Here is an 18,911-nt window from a genome sequence, read left to right on the forward strand (position 1 = left end):
TTATTTCTCCATTATGGAGTACATGGGACAGTAGATATATTCCCCAGAGATATCCAAATTGAGGGATCAGGTACCTGGAGCAGCTCCGGGAGGAGTTTGCTGTACCAAAGAGGAGTGTTGTCATAAAACGCTGGATAATCCAGCCTGGAGGTCACCAGATGCCAAATCCTCTTGTGCTAGAATGAGAGTTTGAAGCGATGAGGAGATATCATCGAGCCCTTTATTCCTCTCAGTATGTCACAAAAAGGGTGTGGGAAGCGTGAGTCCGTTGATTCTGATACTAAGGCCAAATACCTATGTCTATCTGACTTATCTATGTGATAGAAATGCGATAGTTGTGCGGCCAAATAGTATGTCCCAACATCTGGGACAGCAAGGCCCCCCCAGTGTTGTCGGGCATTGTATTGTCTTCCATGAGAATTTGTGCCTGCCTGGTCTCCATATAAAAGATTGTAGAAGTGTGTCCATGATTTTAAAGTATTTAAGGGTAATGTATATTGGAGAATGCCATAGTACATATAGAATTTTTGGTAAAAGTATCATTTTAACTAGGCCTATACGATCAATCACACCCACTAGTAATCTTGCCCAAGTTTGAATCCTATGCCCCGTACACACGTTCGGATTTTCCGATGGAAAATGTCCGATCGGAGCGTGTTGTCGGAAATTCCGACCGTGTGTGGGCTCCATCGGACATTTTCCATCGGATTTTCCGACACACAAAGTTTGAGAGCAGGCTATAAAATTTTCCGACAACAAAATCCGATCACGTCAGTTCCGACCGTGTGTGTCCTGTTCCGACGCACAAAGTGCCATTCATGCTCAGAAGAAATTCCGAGACGGAACAGCTCGGTCTGGTAAAATTAGCGTTCGCAATGGATACAACACTTTCGTCACGGTGCAATGTTAAAAATGGTTTCATACAGTGCACTTTATCTTCTTCTTTATAATGTGAGAAGAATGAAGTAGTTTTGCTGCTCATATTCACACAGACTTCTCACAAACTTCTTTCTTTATTATTTATTGGGATTCCCTCAATATATTTTGATTTGTCACATCTGACAAAAATATTTTTTGTTTTTGTTTTTTTCCTTTGAAGGCATTTTTTTTTTTTTAATTTTTAGGTTTGTATTTTTTCCAAGGCTGATCTTTGTTTTATTTTATTTTTAGTTTTACTCCAGAATATTTTTGTGTGTGTTTTATGTGTCAAGTTACAACAACAACATTGATATCTTATATTATTTAATCTCAAGGAGATTGTTTGGTGTTGGTGTCCCTTGTTAATTTCACATTGTACTTTAGAAATGTACCTGAATCCTCACAAACAAACTGTCCTTTTTGAAGGAATACACATAGGCAAGTATAATTGAAACCAAAAATCCTTTATTAAGGGCTCAGAACCAAACAAAGAAGGAGGCAACACTGGAGAAACAGCAGAAATTAGCGAAGCCTTGGACCCCCAGGGCAGACATCAATTCTTGAACATCAAAATTGGTGGCCTGAGGAGTCCATATGTAAGGGAGTGCAGTCTGGTCCAGAAGTCCCAGAGATCCTGAAAACAGCAGATTACATCTGTGTCCCCAGGCTGTGGTACCACAAGAGGCTGCATCTTTTGCCAGACCAGACTGGACCCAGGGTCATCACTTTCTGGTCTTCTTTCCACGCTTCTTTCCCGGCTGTGGCTCTGCTGTTGGAGATGTGGCAGGAGGAGGAGTAGGACCTGGAGGAGGACTAGTAGGACCTGGGGGAGGAGGAGGAGGACCATGTGTGAGGTCACAAATGTGGGTAGCAGATGTTATTTGGCCCCTCAACCCCTTATTGAGAGCTTCCAACATTAATGACTCACACATGAGTTGTTGGCCCTCCTCCATCCGCTGCATTTTACAGGCAATTATGCCAGCAAAGTCCTCCTCCACAGTGTGGGGGGCTGTCAGGGCCTCTGTAGCCTTCCAAAAGAGGCCTATGGCAGCCTCCTCCAGGGTACTCCTCTTCCTGCCACTTTCTCTTTGCGGGTGTAGGGGAGGGACCTGGATATCAGTCAGCCTGCTCGGCCCGGCCTGAGACTTCCCTGTGTATGAAAAAGGGACATGGTTTTCATTTCTGCATCATCAATCCCAAACATAAATTAGTACTCCAAACTAACATCTAGTTAACATCATTGATTGGACAACCTGAACTATTTAGAGGAATGCTGTACCTGGCTCAAGCTGGGCTCCTCCACATGTTGCTGCCTGGAAGGCCCAGGTTGAGCGTCAGAAGCCTCAGCTGGGGGGGAAGGAAGCGTGGAAGGAAGACTGGAGAGTGATGACCTTGGTTCAGTCTGGCCTGCCAGAAAATGCAGCCTGTCATAGTACCACATCCTGGGGACATAGCTGTCATCTGCTGCTCTGGAACTCTGCGAATCCTGGACTTTCTTGTACTCCCTTAGATAAGTGCTCCTCAGGCCACCAATTAGGATCTTCAAATAGGTGGTGTCTGCCGTGGGGATCACCTGCTTCACAATTTCCAGCAATTGATCCAGTGCTGCCTTCCTCTTTGTTTGGTTCTTATAATGTGGGTGGTTTATCTGCCACAGACAAGGCAGCTCCCTGAACATGTCAATGAAGATTGCCATAAAGTCGGTATCGTTCAAGATATCCATTTTCACTGCAAGACACAACACAAGACAAACCCTAATGTCAGGCAAAACTCTCCTAATCTAGTTACAATATAGGCCTCAATCTAGAAGCAGTATAGGCCCAAGTTTGGCTTTAACCTTCGTTATCACGATCCGTGCCTCCGATACTCCTTCCTCCACTCACAGATCGTACGTACTACGCACGTGTGTTACGCTTTATACACACTGCGCATGCGTGTAACTCTGCCTGCCCCTGACGTTCTTTCAGGTCTATTTCCCGCTCCTTTTCGTTCAGCCCAGTGGGTGAAGAGCACATGGCGGAGTCAGAGCAGGTGCGTGCTAATTATAGCAACGAGGAGGAGGAAAGCCCGGATGCGGAAACGTCCCGATCCAGAAGGAGACGATTTAAGGCCTCAAATATGTCCTTTGAGGAGATGTTGGAGATGGTCGACATCCTGAAGAAGGCCTACTATGATGGAAAGTATGGACCTTACCCCAACCCCAATATCAGAAAGGCCAAGATCATGGCGAAAGTGGTCAAAAGTCTGCACCGGAATTTCGGGGTACGACGATCGAATGATCAGCTCAGGAAGCGGTGGTCGGACCTGAAATTAAGAGAGCCCGAGCAGTACAGAAAGATCTGGAGAGTGCTGCAAAAAAGTAAGTAGTTGTGCTGTGTTCCTATTCTTTTTGTCTTTATTACGTTCGTGCTGCTCCATGTGCTTTTCTTAAGTGTTGTACAGTTTAAAATGGCAACTTTCATGTTCATGGGCCCATTATTCATTCGTATCAAACATTTTTCTTTCGGCCTATAAAACACCATTGTTTAGGCAATATGCATTTGCCCACATTTTTTAGGGCCTATTTGTATGAAAAATATTGGGTTGTGTAGATGGGTTTGTGACTAGAATGAAATGCAAACTAGATTCTGTGTAAGGAGAGGACACTCAGCAGCTGTTTTCACATCTGGACGCTGGAGCACTAGTGTGGGACACAAGAACAACCTTTTTATTAGGGGGCCCACACAGGTGCTCCAGTGTATACTATAGGGGGGTCTCCATCTGTGAAGCTTGTACAAGACAGGTAAAGTCTTGAAGCTGGACAACAGACAATAAAAATGCTACATCTTGAAACTCTGCCATAATAGACAATTGTACCCCACTTCCAAGCAATGTTTCATCTTTATATTTCGGCCATCAAATATCTGTGTGCTAATTATACCATTTTTGTTTTACATAGGGGAGAAAAGACTCGGAGGACACCCCTCATCCGAGGAGACCACAGACCCCCACCTCGGGAAGAAGGAGAAACACCCCCAACCCAAGAAGAACAGGAGGAGGAAGAAGACGTGGTGGAAATTGGCACCACAACAGGTGAGTGTCAACGACCACAGACTCAGGTAAGAAATGGATGCCGGCATATTTATAATACATGTTTTTTTTGTTTTTCTCTCTTTTTAGGTGATCGTGATGTTGTGGATCCAGAGCATTTCACCTGTGAAAGTGCACAGATCCTGATTGGGGAGATCATGGGGTGTAATTTAGCTTTGGAAAACATGTTATTCAAAAAAATAATAAAATCATTGATGTTTTGGGGAGAGTTTAAAACCCCTCCAAATCCCTTTTTTTTGTACGCTACAATGTTAAAAATGTTTTAGCGATTTTTAGAAAAGCCAAATTTTGAGGATGCACAGTGTGCCAACATGTGCTATCTGCCATCACGGGAGATCAATGGACGCGTTTTGGGGGTGCAACCCCTTCCTCAATAATAAACTAGCTGAGAGGAAGGGGTTGCTCCCCCAAAACACGTCCCTTGATCCCCCGTGATGGCAGCTAGCACATGTTGACATTCGTAAATTGGTGTGCATCTTCAAAATTTGGGTTTTCCTGGGGTGACTTCACCCCATCTGAACGCAATATCAAACACAGTTCCTAAATACTCATGTCTGATATTGCCTTCAAGTTTTACCATATGTGAACTTTGTAAGTTCAAGATTTGTGTCTTTCTTGTTGGTTTTACACATGGCTGTTTTATCTTAAATGGACATTTCTATTTTTGATAATGCCACCCCAAAAATTGTTATACAACAAACACGTTGGTTTGTTTTAAAAACCTTTTCTAAATGCACATGTGATTGTGCAGGTATTAAAAAGATTGTTAATCAAGAATTTGTGGATTATTGTCTCAACGCTACAACACTTTTTTGGTGATGTAATTGCTGCTTTCTGTGACAATGGGTGTTATTTCCTGAGGGCAAATCCACTTTGCACTACAAGTGCAGTCTCAGTGCATTTTCAAGTGCACTTGTAGTGCAAAGTGTATTTGCCTTTAGTAAATAACAACCAACAGTGCTTTGTAAAAAGGTTACACAATCACGCCATTTTCAGGACTCACCACATTTCGGTCAGGGTCAGCTAAAACAAACACAAGCAGTAAATGTCACCAAAGATTTGCTTAATTTTTTTTTATTTGGTCAAGGTTTCACAAATTGTCTGGCATATTGATGGCCCCCCTACCCGCAAAGAACTCAAGGTATCTTAGCTGGACATCACGGGCACTTAGGGAGGGCAAGCCAGGACGGCCACTTTCAAGCGCCGTCAGGGTTGTTTCATTTATAATTCCGGCCTCAGGCCCAACTGAGCCAGCATAGTTGGCAGAATGTTGCTGTAAAAAGTTATATAGAACACAGCACATCAGGATTATATGATTCAGTTTATACTCCGCCATATGGATGGGTGTAAGAAATAGGCGGAACCGGCTGGCCATGATTGCAAATGTGTTCTCCACCACTCTTCTGGCTCTGGCCAGCCGGTAATTAAAAACCCTCTGTTCCGGGGTGAAGGTCCTCATCGGGAATGGCCGCATAAGATGGTCCCCCAGCGCAAATGCTTCATCCGCAACGAAGAAGAATGGGAGTCCTTCCACATTCTCTTCTGGAGGTGGCAAGTCCAAGCTGCCATTCTGGAGACGCCTGTAAAACTCCGTCTGGGCGATGACTCCACCATCAGACATCCGGCCATTCTTCCCCACATCCACATATAGGAACTCGTAATTAGCCGACACCACCGCCAACATCACAATACTATTGAACCCCTTGTAATTCTAATAGTACGACCCCGAGTTGGGTGGTGGGACGATGTGGACGTGTTTCCCATCAATTGCCCCTCCACAGTTAGGAAAGTCCCACCGCTGGGCAAAGTGGGAGGCCACAGTCTGCCATTCCTGTGGTGTGGAAGGAAACTGTTGAGGAAAACCAAAATAAATTAGTATTTTTGCACAAACATGGAAAGCAGATTAGACACAAACATTCTTGGCCAACATCCAGATAACATTTATTAAGGGGAATTTTACAACACCAAAGTATAAGGTACACCTATCATATTCACCCCCCCCCTCTCATGGGCCATTTCTAACATTATAGGGGGGGGAATCTTGGACAGGTATCCCTCTCCACTTCATTGAGAGATGAATGCCTAAATAATGGGTATTACTTGGAACAGCCCCTCCTTAGTTACACTATTGGCAGACCACTGGACAGGTAAGAAGTGTCATAATACAAAGATATAAATACACACTGTACACATTTGAGCACATTTGGACATTCTGCTGTTACCTAGCAAGATAATAATAGGATACAACAACTTTAAACAGTACCATTTGAAAGTATTCAGGCAGGCCCTTGCACTACATGCTCTGGGGAATTCATCCATACATCTGACCACAAAAGAGGTGGGTATAGTGTGTATGCGTTTGGCAAAGTCAGCAGATAGATGATTGAGGATAGATAGAGAATTGGGATCAGCTGACTTAGCAGTTGGGGGGAGGGAGGGTAAAAAATGATTTGGGGACACCACAAAAAAAAAGCCTCTGGCACTCTGCCTGAATTTAATGCACAAATCAGATTTCTAAACATTTTTGGGGTTGTTTGGGGTAAAGCACTACTATGGAGCTGATAAAATACATTGTTAAGTGACTACATGATGTGAATATAGGGCAGGAGACCATGCTGGGGAGGTAAGTGAAGGCAAATAAGTATGAAGGAGCACGAACTCTACGAGGAGTACGTATATGCAACATGGCTAGAAAACGGTCGGCTGCTCAGAACGAAGTAACAGAATGCACTGAAGAACAGCAAGGCCTGTGAAGAGCGACCTGAAAAACAGCAACGAACGAACAAGAACACAATGACTAATCCAAGTCATGTGTAGCTTGCTTGCACGCACTGAAGAGCAGATACAAACCCACAAGCACAAACTGAACCGCAGAAAACGATCTGAAAGCCACGAGTCTGAAAAAGCGCGAATCGTCTCTCACCAAACTTTTACTAACACGAGATTAGCAAAAGGAGCCCAAAGGGTGCCACGCTTGGTTCTGAAATGGTCTTTTCTAGTCTCGTCGTACGTGGTTGATGTCACCGCGTTCTTGGCAATTGGAAATTCCGACAACTTTGTGCGACCGTGTGTACGCAAAACAAGTTTGAGCCAACATCCGTCAGAAAAAATCCTAAGATTTTGTTGTCGGAATGTCCGATCAATGTCCGACCGTGTGTATGGGGCACTAGACTTAATGAATGGGATTAGGAGTTCCACATTTTGGGGGATGAAGTCTGTCAGTGACCTGGAGATCTATATACCCAAATGTTTAAGAGTGCTCACTCTTACTAAAGGTAAGCTAGCCTGTTCTCTCTTTGGGGGAAATACATCAATGGGAAGGATTTGGGACTTGTCCCAGTTCATTTTGAGCCCAGAGAACCTGCCAAAATTCTCGATAACCTGTAGAGCTGTTTGGAGGGAGAGACCTGAGTCTGAAAGATACAGTATCATGTCATCGGTGTAGAGCCCTACCTTTTCCTCCACTATGCCTGAAACTAGACCGTGGACATCTGGATGAAGCTCCACTGCCAGGGGTTCCACTGCCAGCGCATATAGTAGGGGTGAGATGGGGCATCCCTGCCGCGTCCCCCGCGAAAGTGGGAAAGCAGCAGAGGTCCATCCATTAGCCACAACTCTAGCCTAAGGAGCGTTGTATAGAATAGTGAGCCACTTAACAAAGTTAGGGCCAAACCCAAAGCTATGTAGACAATGCCATAGGTACTGCCATTCGACTGAGTCGAATGCCTTGGCTGCATCAAGGGAGACGACTACTCTAGATCCTATTTGCTGGTGAGAGGCCTGGACATGCATGAAGAGGGATCTGGTGTTAAATGCAGTGTTTCTTGCTGGTATAAAGCCTGTTTGGTCGGGGTGTATGAGGGAGAGCATAACGTTATTTAGACGCAGGGCTAAGAATTTTGCCAATATTTTGATGTCTGTTTGTAAGAGTGAAATGGGCCTATATAATTCAGGAAAGTGGGGATCTTTGCCTGGTTTAGGGATTAGGACTATGATAGCTTCACGCATGGACTCAGGGAGGGCGTTGGCCTAAAACATTGCTTGGTATAAAGTAAGAAGTCTAGGGATAAGGGTTTCTGAAAAAAATGTGCATAAAATTCAATTGGTAACCCATCAGAACCCGGGGCCTTGGCTTTGGCAAAATGGGAGATGGCAAGTTTAATGTCGTCTGCGGACAGAGGGGCCTCGAGCATCTCAACTTGTTCTGCATTTATTTTAGGTAGTGTAATGGGCATCAAATAGATTTTCTAGGTCTTGTAAGGGGTAGTTTACCTTGGATGTGTATACTTCCTTAAAGAATCCTTCAAATTCCTTAACTACCAAGGCAGGGTCTGTAATATCGCCCGCCGTGGCAGACTTCAGGGTGATGACGTCGAGGTGCGCCAGATAAGCCAATAGCTTGCCTGTGCGTTCCCCGTGTTCAAAGGCCTTTTTTTTACTGAAGAACACCTTATATTTAGCTTGTTTCTGACACATCTGGTCAACCACCCTGGATGGCAGCTTCAGCTGTGCCAGTGTGGCTGGTTTAGGAGATGCCACATAGTTAATTTCCACTTCCGTTAGTTGCGCTGTCGCTTGAGTATAGGTAAGCTTAGAGTTTCTCCTAAACCTGGATATGCATTCAGTGAGCAACATTCTAGCATGTATTTTAAACGATTTCCACTCACTCAGTGGAGTGGATGTGCCAGTATTATTTTGATTCTCTCCATCTATAGCATGAATACTCTGAAACGCGTCGCATATCTGTGACGTCACAGCCCGGCACCATGCTCTGCTGTGCTTCTCAAACCTCGTTCTGGCTCCCTATACATGGCCGTGTTATTCCCACACCACGGATGCCGTACGGGCTTTGCAGACACCGCAACACAGCCAGTGAAGGCATTGGCGTCAGATCCCCCTTATTTCCGGAACTCACACCCGGCCGGATGATTTCATCGTTGACCTCACCCAAACTTGGTGTGCCATCTGGACGAGCTAAAGGAGAAACCACTGTGTTTTACCATCATACTGTCAGAACATTTGGGGTTAAAAGAATTTATATTCATATATATATATATATATATATATATATATATATATAGGCCTTTATATTGTATATTTTTCAAATGAACATGAGAGGAGCCATTTTGGCTCTAAAGTTGAATCAGAGTTCATAGCCCATGAATAGGCATTGTTGCAAAAGTTGCTTTATGTCTTGAGACTGTATAAAAATACCACTATCCCAGGTTATATATCTTTTGTCTTTGACACTTATAGATAAGGGGAGTTGGTACAAACTTACATAGCCTGCAAAACTAAATAGTATTTTCAGAATAAACCACGTAACAAAAAAGGGCTTATCCACAAATGATATATTTTAAATAATAATGTTTCTTTTATACATCTTTACAATGTATCTTTATTAGGTAATATTATATAAACCTGTTTACTACATATATATTATTAATAGGGTGCAAATATGGTACCTTATTTAGGAAACCATTCATGAATAACTGGTAGGCTTATCGTAAGAATCCTGACTACACTTTCATGGCATTTACAACCCCAGTTAATTGTGTGGGGTATATTTTCTCATACACATATATTTTAAGAAGCGCCAGGAAGGCGCAGGATATTGACACTTGATTGTCAACCATTAGACAATTAGTGATGTTTTGGTAAGCCAAGGTCAGAAGGTCATGTCAATCCCATTTAAAGTAATTTCTGATGTAACACTGCCCCTAGGAGGCTGAAATTGGTAATTATTCAAAATGGCGTTGGTCTTGGTTGTCAAGGTAACATATAAACTCCATCATCATATGACATCAACCATTACATAGTAATGAGACCCACACCCACTTTTGGGGTGAGATAAAAAGGAGAGACAGATAGCCGGAAAAGGGGAGTGTGACAGACTCACCCGAGACAGAGGCTATTGGAGGGGACTGAACGCTAGCCTGTTGCCTTTTGATTATGGGCCCTGGATTTTCAATGGAACGGTGCTCTTTGTGGGGTGAATTGGAGGTCCGGTTTGAACTGTATTAATTGGACTCAGTCGTGTATATATGTATATTTTGTTGGTTGTTTGATTCTGTTGGGGACTCCTTGTTGTGGATCTGTGTCCCTGAAGAGGGAGGGGGGGTTCCTCCAGCAGCCCCCTGCTGATAAGACTGATTCATTCTGTTGGGACACATCATGTGAGGAGATGCTGGTGTCAACCTGTGTTTATGTTAATTGAACGAGCTAATGACATTGTCCTCTATACAATGTAGGAGACGGGACGACTCCTATTGGAGCTCATGTTAATTAGGTTAGCTTTGAGTCATCCTGGTGTATAAATGTGTGGGAGATCTCAAATAAAGAGTTAGTTCTGATGTACTCCAAGACTGGTGTTGTCTAGTTCTTGGGGGTTCCTATAGCCAGATCCATTGGACTCGTGTTCCAGAACTTAGGAAGCGGTATACTGACGGAAGCACTCAAGCGGAGTGTGGGACGTTCCGTGACATTGGTGGCAAGCAGCGGGAAAGCTTCCTGAAGTCTGGGACATCCAAACCTCCAACTGGATCCAAGATCAGCATAGCAGACTTCAGTCACCCCAGCGGAGATATGGACCTGGCATCAGAATTCCCGGGGCTGCTGCGAATCATCCTTTCAACATACACCAGGACTGTGTCTGAGGATGAATACCTGGAGCTCAGGCAGCAAATTCGGGTGGAGCTCTGGATTGCAGCCCTCCGTTTCGCTGGTATAAAACAGGGCAAGTGCTTTCCAACCCAAGAGCAACGGGCCAGTGACCAACGGGCATTGCGGATGGCATTCCTGGGAGAGCAGCCCCAGGAGCAATGGGTGACTGAGTTGGACAGGTTGGTCCAGCAGGAGATAGAGCTGGACAATCATTATCGGGCTCTGCAATGGCACGCAGAGGAGGGATATTTAGGGGAGACAACAGAATGCTCTCCGGAGGGATATGACTTTGGCGGCCCTGGATTGCTGTGGGAGAACCTTACAGATCTTTTTATGTTTGGCGATGAGGGGGAACCTGACCTTGAGGACATGAGAGACTATAGAGAGTCTATGCTCGGTCTTGCAGGGGTCTCAGAGCTCAAACCTGATCTGGACCATTTGCTAAGGAAGGAACAGCATCTGCAAAGGGCATACAGGAAACTGCTAGAACAAGTTCAGCAGCATGCCAGAGAATCGGCAGTGGAAAATCCGGAGATTGCCGTCCCCAAACCTGAAGTGCTGACAACAGGGCAGAGATCTGCTAACCTCTGCCCAGAAATGATAGCATCTTCTGGGTTCCATGGACAGGAGATGGTGAACCTCTATCCCCGGACATCAGTTGCAGAGACATGGGATTTGATAGACTTTTCTGCTGAGGAAGAACAACCTGATGAGCCTCCAGCAGAAGAGCTGCTATCAGGGCCAAAGTTCACTGTGTTCTGCCCAGCACCAACAGTGGCTTCAGCCTTCTTGAGAGAAGAGGTAGTCGGCCTTTCTCCCACAACACTGACAGGGACATGTGATTTTCTGCCAGCAGCATCTATGGAGTTAAAACAAACTTCTCCAGCTGAAGATCTGGTAACTGAACAGAGGGTCCAAGACCTCTGTCCCACACTTTTACCACTTCCAGAGACTGGGGATTTAATAGACGTTTCTGTAGAGGAGGAACCACCTAGCAAACCCCCAGCAGAAGTGCTGGCAACCGGACAGAGGGTCCAAGACCTCTGCCCCACACCTGTGGCAGTTTCGGAGGCTCAGGGTGAGAAGGTGGCAATCACTTCCCAGCAGCAGATACAGGGGGAGAAGGGAGAGGAGGTGTGTGTTGTCCCTCCCCAACAGTTGGCCAGGGTGGAGGAAGCGGGCTTTCCTCCCCAGCAAAGATCCGTGTACCTGGGAGACAGTACCATTGACATGTCGTCCCAGCAGCCAGATGAGGGAATGGAAATGGAAGCAGCCGGCTCCCTTTTCCAATGGCAACTACACAGTTTGGGAGTTGAGGAAGCCAGCCTCCTGCCCCAATGGTTAGCTGGAGCGGAGGATGCAGAGTCCCCAGCAGAAGTGCTGGCAACAGAGCAGAGTGCTACCAACCTCTTCCCAGCACCGGCAACAACTGTGGAGTTCCAGGGAGCCGGGGCAGTTGGCCCCTCTCTCCGACGACAAGCTGATGTAGTGGAGCTGCTACTCCCAGCTTAATCGCTGGCAACAGGGCAGAGCACCGCTGGCCTCTGCATAGCACCTAGTGTCCCTCTACAGCTTCAAGAAGCAGGGGTGATTGGCCCCTCTGCCCAGCAGCAGACCGAGCCCAGGAATGTTAAAAACAATCCAGCTGAAGCCCTGGCAGCCAGACAGAGAGTAAATGACCTCTGCCCAACACCTACTGAGGTCAACTATTCCTTGCAGCCAAGAATGGAGATCATGCGGGAAGACTATGTGAGTTCACTCTGCCTGACTAACGTATGTCCAGACCAGGTGGGGGTCTGGGACCTTGTTAGTCAACCTTTGATGGGGGAGAAATGTGACAGACTCACCCGAGACAGAGGCTATTGGAGGGGACTGAACGCTAGCCTGTTGCCTTTTGATTATGGGCCCTGGATTTTCAATGGAACGGTGCTCTTTGTGGGGTGAATTGGAGGTCCGGTTTGAACTGTATTAATCGGACTCAGTCGTGTATATATGTATATTTTGTTGGTTGTTTGATTCTGTTGGGGACTCCTTGTTGTGGATCTGTGTCCCTGAAGAGGGAGGGGGGGTTCCTCCAGCAGCCCCCTGCTGATAAGACTGATTCATTCTGTTGGGACACATCATGTGAGGAGATGCTGGTGTCAACCTGTGTTTATGTTAATTGAACGAGCTAATGACATTGTCCTCTATACAATGTAGGAGACGGGACGACTCCTATTGGAGCTCATGTTAATTAGGTTAGCTTTGAGTCATCCTGGTGTATAAATGTGTGGGAGATCTCAAATAAAGAGTTAGTTCTGATGTACTCCAAGACTGGTGTTGTCTAGTTCTTGGGGGTTCCTATAGCCAGATCCATTGGACTCGTGTTCCAGAACTTAGGAAGCGGTATACTGATGGAAGCACTCAAGCGGAGTGTGGGACGTTCCGTGACAGGGAACTATGGGAAGAGAGCTATGGGAAGATCTGGAGAGACGGGTCTGTCTCTAAAGGTGGAAAGAATTCTCTTTTGGGATTTTGCTTCTCAAACTGACAGAATTCTTAAAGACCTGGTAAAGTATTAATCTTTCCAATGTATACCTTTTTAGGTAATTGAAGTTTGGTTGAGCGTATTCTTGACTAATCCAATCCATTGTTAGTGCTGCTTTGGAGTGAAATTAATTCTAACTGCAGTATGAATTTGTTTTGCTTCTAAACCAAGGGAGATACATATATATTGTTATATCTCATAATACTGACTTCAAAGTTTTAGAATTGGATTGGTTATATATGTGTTAAACCATTGATTCATTTTAAATCTAAAATATAAGCTTTGATCAAATTATCAAGCTGTGCACAATATAACAATTTTTGTTTGTGCATTTAAGAGTATAATAAGAAGGTCTGTTGGTTTTGAGAAGAGATCACATCATAGTATTAAGGTAAACAATATTTGTTTACACAAGTCCGTGAAGTCACGGAAGACTATTCACAAGTTACCAGGTTTAAAATGTACAAGTATCATTTAAGTATTGAAATGTGGTATTTTGTTATAAGAAATTGAATAAGAGAACTGTGAATATTATCTGAACCATCATTGATCTTTGATATGTCCATTTATTTGTTTTATCATGAAATATACCTGATATTATTTTTTATATTTAGTTAATAAATATATATTTTTAAGCAACATCATTTGTATCACTTGTCTTCAAAATAGCACGGATAAACAAACTTGAATTTCTTGTTGATATTGGTAGAAAATTGTAAATCTCCCAAATCAAAGATTTGCATATTTTCATAATTACAATACTGTTTTATTATTTCAGTATAAACATTCTGACAATACCCTATCCTTATCGGATTTGATGTGCTGCCAGCTGTATATGGACTCGCTGTGACTTGTAGGCCTCCTCCTCTCTTCCAGTCCAGAGGCGTGTTTAAATGCAACTTTGCAGTCTTTCATGTGAGTGGATATTGTCTTTTTAATAAATGCTGTGTTGATACATACTCAGAGGCGTCCCTCTCCTTGTTTTTTCTTAGCTCTTTGGACCTTGCTTCTGGTCTTCTCGGTGGCAACCCTGACAGACTCGTCTATGTATATTTTTATATATATACCCACTTCTGCCCCCTTGGACTATTAGGAACACTTTATTGAGGTATTGTTGCATTGCGCCTTCTTTTACTTGTTTAAGTGTTTTCCGGTACACCAGTCACTTAAAGATAACATAGTGAAGAGTGACTAGGTTTTAAAAAAAGGGGCAGTGCCACATCCAATAATGTATATAGATATAGATATAGATATATATGAGAGAGAGAGAGAGAGAGAGAGGTTCCCCTAAATGGATTTTACTGGCACTTATAAAGGGTTGGAAACAGTAGAGGAGTACAACAGCGTATGAAGAGTAAAAAAGTTTTTTTTTACTTATTTAAAGATATCATATGTTAAAAACATTATGAACATTACAATCAACGAAACATATTCGACATATTTGTAGTGGTTACTAAATGATAACGTTCTTTAGTGGAACTCTTTTCAAACCCAACGCATTTCAGGATAAATAGTGTTTCAGTCCTTCTTCTGGGATGTAACAGAAAAGAGAGATTCATCTAAAGTAATTGAAATGTAAGGTGATAGATAAGTTGCCATATAGATATGTAAGCAAATATCCATTTTAGGTTAAATGATCAACTGATCACCTACCTGGTATGTTTCGTTGTTTTTTTTTAAAAAAAACACAAAGAAGCAGAAAAAGCTCAAAAATAGAATAGCATTGGGTGTTTAATGTTAGTGCAAATGCTGTTCCTTAGATACCATGGTTCTCACTGGGTAGTATTGCTTAGCAGTGATTCCCATTTGGGGGGTATGTAGTTTCACCTAGCCTCGTCCTTCCCGGATGCGTGCAGGCCAGAGCGGTATAGTGGGGCAAAAAGAGGAAACCCTACAAGTAAAAGGAGCTCAGATAAGTTTAGTAATAAATCCTTATTGGGTATTGATGTTGGAAGAAAATAATTTATTTAGGGCATATAGCTGCCAACTGTAATTATACGAAGTATTCTATTATAAAATAAATACATCTGTTTTATGGACATTATTACTATGTTATTAAAGGAGGGAATATAGTCCGTATAAATGTATGTAAAGTGTATGGAAGTTATATGTAAGACCTATGCATTATAACATCCATTAAACTTAGCATTATAACATCCATTAATAGCTATTAATACTGACAATATAAGTATAGTAATAATGCCATGGCTTTGTTGCTGTGAGAAGGACATTGGGTAAATTAGAGTAAAAAGTAAGTAAAAGGGTTAAACATCCTCCAGGGATTGTCCTGATACTAAACTAACAGTACATGTGGATCCTGGTTCCAAGCAAAGATAGCGCTTGGACATCAGGAACGGAAGACCAAGAGGATATTTTCAGATGAACAATTTGGTAACCAGATGAATAATCTGAATAGACATGAGGATAAAGAAATACCTTTGTTAGCATGTATTTTCAGTAAGCCAGCCATGCATCCCAGCATCCAGCAAGTACAACGCTTGGGCTGGGAATGAGTGGATCTGGCATATATATGGAGTGAGCTCCAATCAGCTGGTGCATTAATTGTGCTCAGCTGAGTGTTGGAGTTCATCAGCCGGGAAACCTCAACATACGCCCCCTGAGCCGAGGGTGCGCGGCGGCGCCCCTACCGCGCATGCGCGAGTGCAGTTACGTTGGAGCGACGTCGCGCACACCCGCCCCACCGACACGGGATGCCTCGCCGGCGGACTACGCATGTCCGCCGGAGTGGCAATATGGAGGCGATGGGTGGAGATGTCGCGTCGCCCTGGTTACCTCCTATGATGCCACCCAGATGGGATACCTGGGCGGCTTTCTGTGCCGGGCAACCGCTAAGGTTAGACGCACCCCGGGAAGGGCCAGAGGAGAGCGAAAAAAAGAGTATTACTATTTGGGGAACCTATTATAAGTGTTGTAAAGATAAAACATAGAGCACTTAAAGAAAAAGGTGCAAAAATATATATCATATATTGAGAAGTAAATAAGGAACAGCAAAATCACTGGGAATGCACACGATTGTGTATATTTGTATACTTACAAATGCTTTACGTGGATGGTTAATTTGAGGTGGGCAAGACTAGTTCATGATGCAAAAAATGAAATACAAGATGACATAAATGACAAATTATTATAAATACACTACATCTTTCTAGACTGACAATATCTATGATGTCTTCTATTGAACTAGTTGATATAAATTAGAGGTGAACAATCCAATGTCTATATTGGTTGCCTGCATAGACACATATCAATAGGCATAACATCATAGATTAGCATCACTAAATAACACACATGGACTTTGATAATTTAAATAGGTACAAAAGAGATGTTGGATACTGCCTGAAATTAGTACCATACATGGAGTATTGTATACAGTAATATGCAATACAAACTTATAGCACATGCTATTTGAGGAATCAAAAGTGAAATCATTTAACAGACAAAAATTATTACTCCGATATTACTCTTGAGTTGTCTGCATAAGTACATACATGTCCTCATATATTTGGAACTTATATTAAAGAGTCGCTTAGGCATATAGTATGTTGTCAATAGTCTAGATTAGGGAAACCTATGGAGAAAATGTTCCCTTCTAAAATAAGACGAGCAAATTAGAAGTTCTACAAAAATTAAGAAGAGCGTTATATAGTAGTTCCTTCTGTCCCTAGTGAATTCTAAGGAACTTGTGCTGTTGAAGACATGTATGCTCTAGAACAGATGTATCAAAAGTTTACAACACTTGTAGGTAGTATATACTATTTTGTCATACTGTTTACATATCAGTGAGTAGGTGATAATACAACAGAGAGAACAGATACCCCCTTCCTTTCAATAGTAAGTGGAAATAGAGGTTAGGAGGAACTAACGGTTAGTATATCAGTAGCTTATTTCTCCATTCCACCGGAGCAAAAGCCTTCGAGGAACGGTTTAAAACAGACAGCCTCATTTAAGCCTGGAGGTGAGGTGGCCTTTAATAAGTAAATCCACCTTAGTTCTCTTTGGAGCAAAGTTTTGTTCCAGTCGCCCCCTCTGGGACTTGGGTGTACCCGATCTAGTATTAGGAATTTGATCCTGGGGAACTTCTGTAAGCTCTTCTGTAAGCTCTTCTCCAAAACTCTAATTTTGTTTTTCCTATGTAAAAGCAACTGCAGCTACACTGGAGCAGATAAACCACTCCAGTGGTTCTGCAGTTAGCAAAATGTTTCGGATAGAATTTTTTTCCATTTGGGAGAGTGGGGTTCCTCTGTGTAAGCATATACCCGCAGTAACGACAGGAGCCACATGCAAACGTCTCTTTATATTTGCAGTGTACTCTTGTTGATTCATTTTTGAATTCACTGTTTACAATTCTATCACCAATAGATATGGCTCTTCTGAATGTAAACTGTGGTTTGTTTGGAACTAGGTGACCCAAGGATGGATCAAGGGTCAACATGTGCCAGTATTTTTCAACTATTTTTCTAACTTGACAGTGTTGTTGATTAAATGTTGTAATAATACGTAATTGATTTATATCTTTTTGTCTGGTGGCCTGGAAGAGCGTATTCCTAGGTTTGTTCATTACTTTTTAAAAGATTTTTTAAGGGACGTACGTGTGTAGCCTCGTGCTAATAGTCTGTCTCGTAATCTGGCTGCTTCCTTTATGAACGTCTCATTGTCTGTGCAATTGCATTTAATTCTGAGGTATTGTGAATATGGTATGGAATCAATGAGAGGTTGGGGGTGGAAACTGGTAACGTGAAGTATTGTGTTCCCTGCGGTGGTTTTTCTAAATAGCTTACTATATAATTTGCCTTGTTTACCTTTGTAGATCTCTATGTCTAAAAATGTTATCCGATTCTTATCGGAGGACATTGTGGACGTTAAGTTAAAGTCGTTTTTATTCATTCTTGATAAGCACTGCTCGAGTACATCCATAGGGCCATCCCAGATGACAAAAATGTCATCTATACAGCGATACCAACCCACAATGTGGTTGGTATATTGGGTGAGATTTTCGTCAGAGAGGAATGCTTTCTCCCACTCCCCCAGGTACAGGTTGGCATACGATGGGGCACAACATGTCCCCATCGCAACCCCCTGCACCTGGAGGTAGTGGGAGCCATTGAAGGTAAAAACATTATGGGTGAGGATGTACTCGAGCAGTGCAATGATAAACTCATTGTATGTAGGGTCAGAGTTGGGATTCTGTTGAAGAATGTGTCTAATTGCTGTCAATCCACGTTCATGTGGAATCGAGCTGTAAAGCGTTTCTACATTGATTGTTACTAGATAGGCTTGATCTGGCACATATAGTTGGTCTATAATTTGTAGGAGATGACTTGTGTCTCTTACATATGATGTTAATGAAATTACGGATGGTCTAAGATATTCATCTACTAATTTACTTGCATTGTCACTGATTGAGCCAATGCCTGAAATGATTGGCCTGCCTGGCGGGTCTGTCAGGCTTTTGTGGACTTTTGGAAGTATATAGAATGTAGGAGTCCTGGGAAAGTTATTTCTAATAAAGGTCCAAGTAGATTTATTAATTGTGTTATTCAAGAATGCAGAGTCTACCAGTGTGTAGAATTCTTTATTATATTTTTCGATAATGGTTGCCGGCATGCGGCAATACCAATCTACATTATTGAGAATTTTCTTGCAGATATTAATGTAGTGTTCGTTATTCAGAACAACTACATTCCCTCCCTTG

At 43.0% G+C, this 18,911-nt stretch overlaps 1 long non-coding RNA gene across 2 annotated transcripts in view; it reads right to left on the bottom strand.

Moving 5' to 3' along the window:
- Nucleotides 1-5,095: 5,095 nt before the first annotated feature.
- Nucleotides 5,096-18,911, bottom strand: part of LOC141102476 (uncharacterized) — a 346,298-nt gene continuing 332,482 nt past the window's right edge. For both annotated transcript variants that reach the window (XR_012235120.1, XR_012235119.1), the window contains one exon: nt 5,096-5,857. This is a non-coding gene — a long non-coding RNA (uncharacterized lncRNA). The remainder of the gene's footprint in view (nt 5,858-18,911) is intronic.

The sequence above is a fragment of the Aquarana catesbeiana genome, linkage group LG07 (assembly GCF_042186555.1).
Source record: "Aquarana catesbeiana isolate 2022-GZ linkage group LG07, ASM4218655v1, whole genome shotgun sequence".
NCBI lineage: Eukaryota > Metazoa > Chordata > Amphibia > Anura > Ranidae > Aquarana > Aquarana catesbeiana.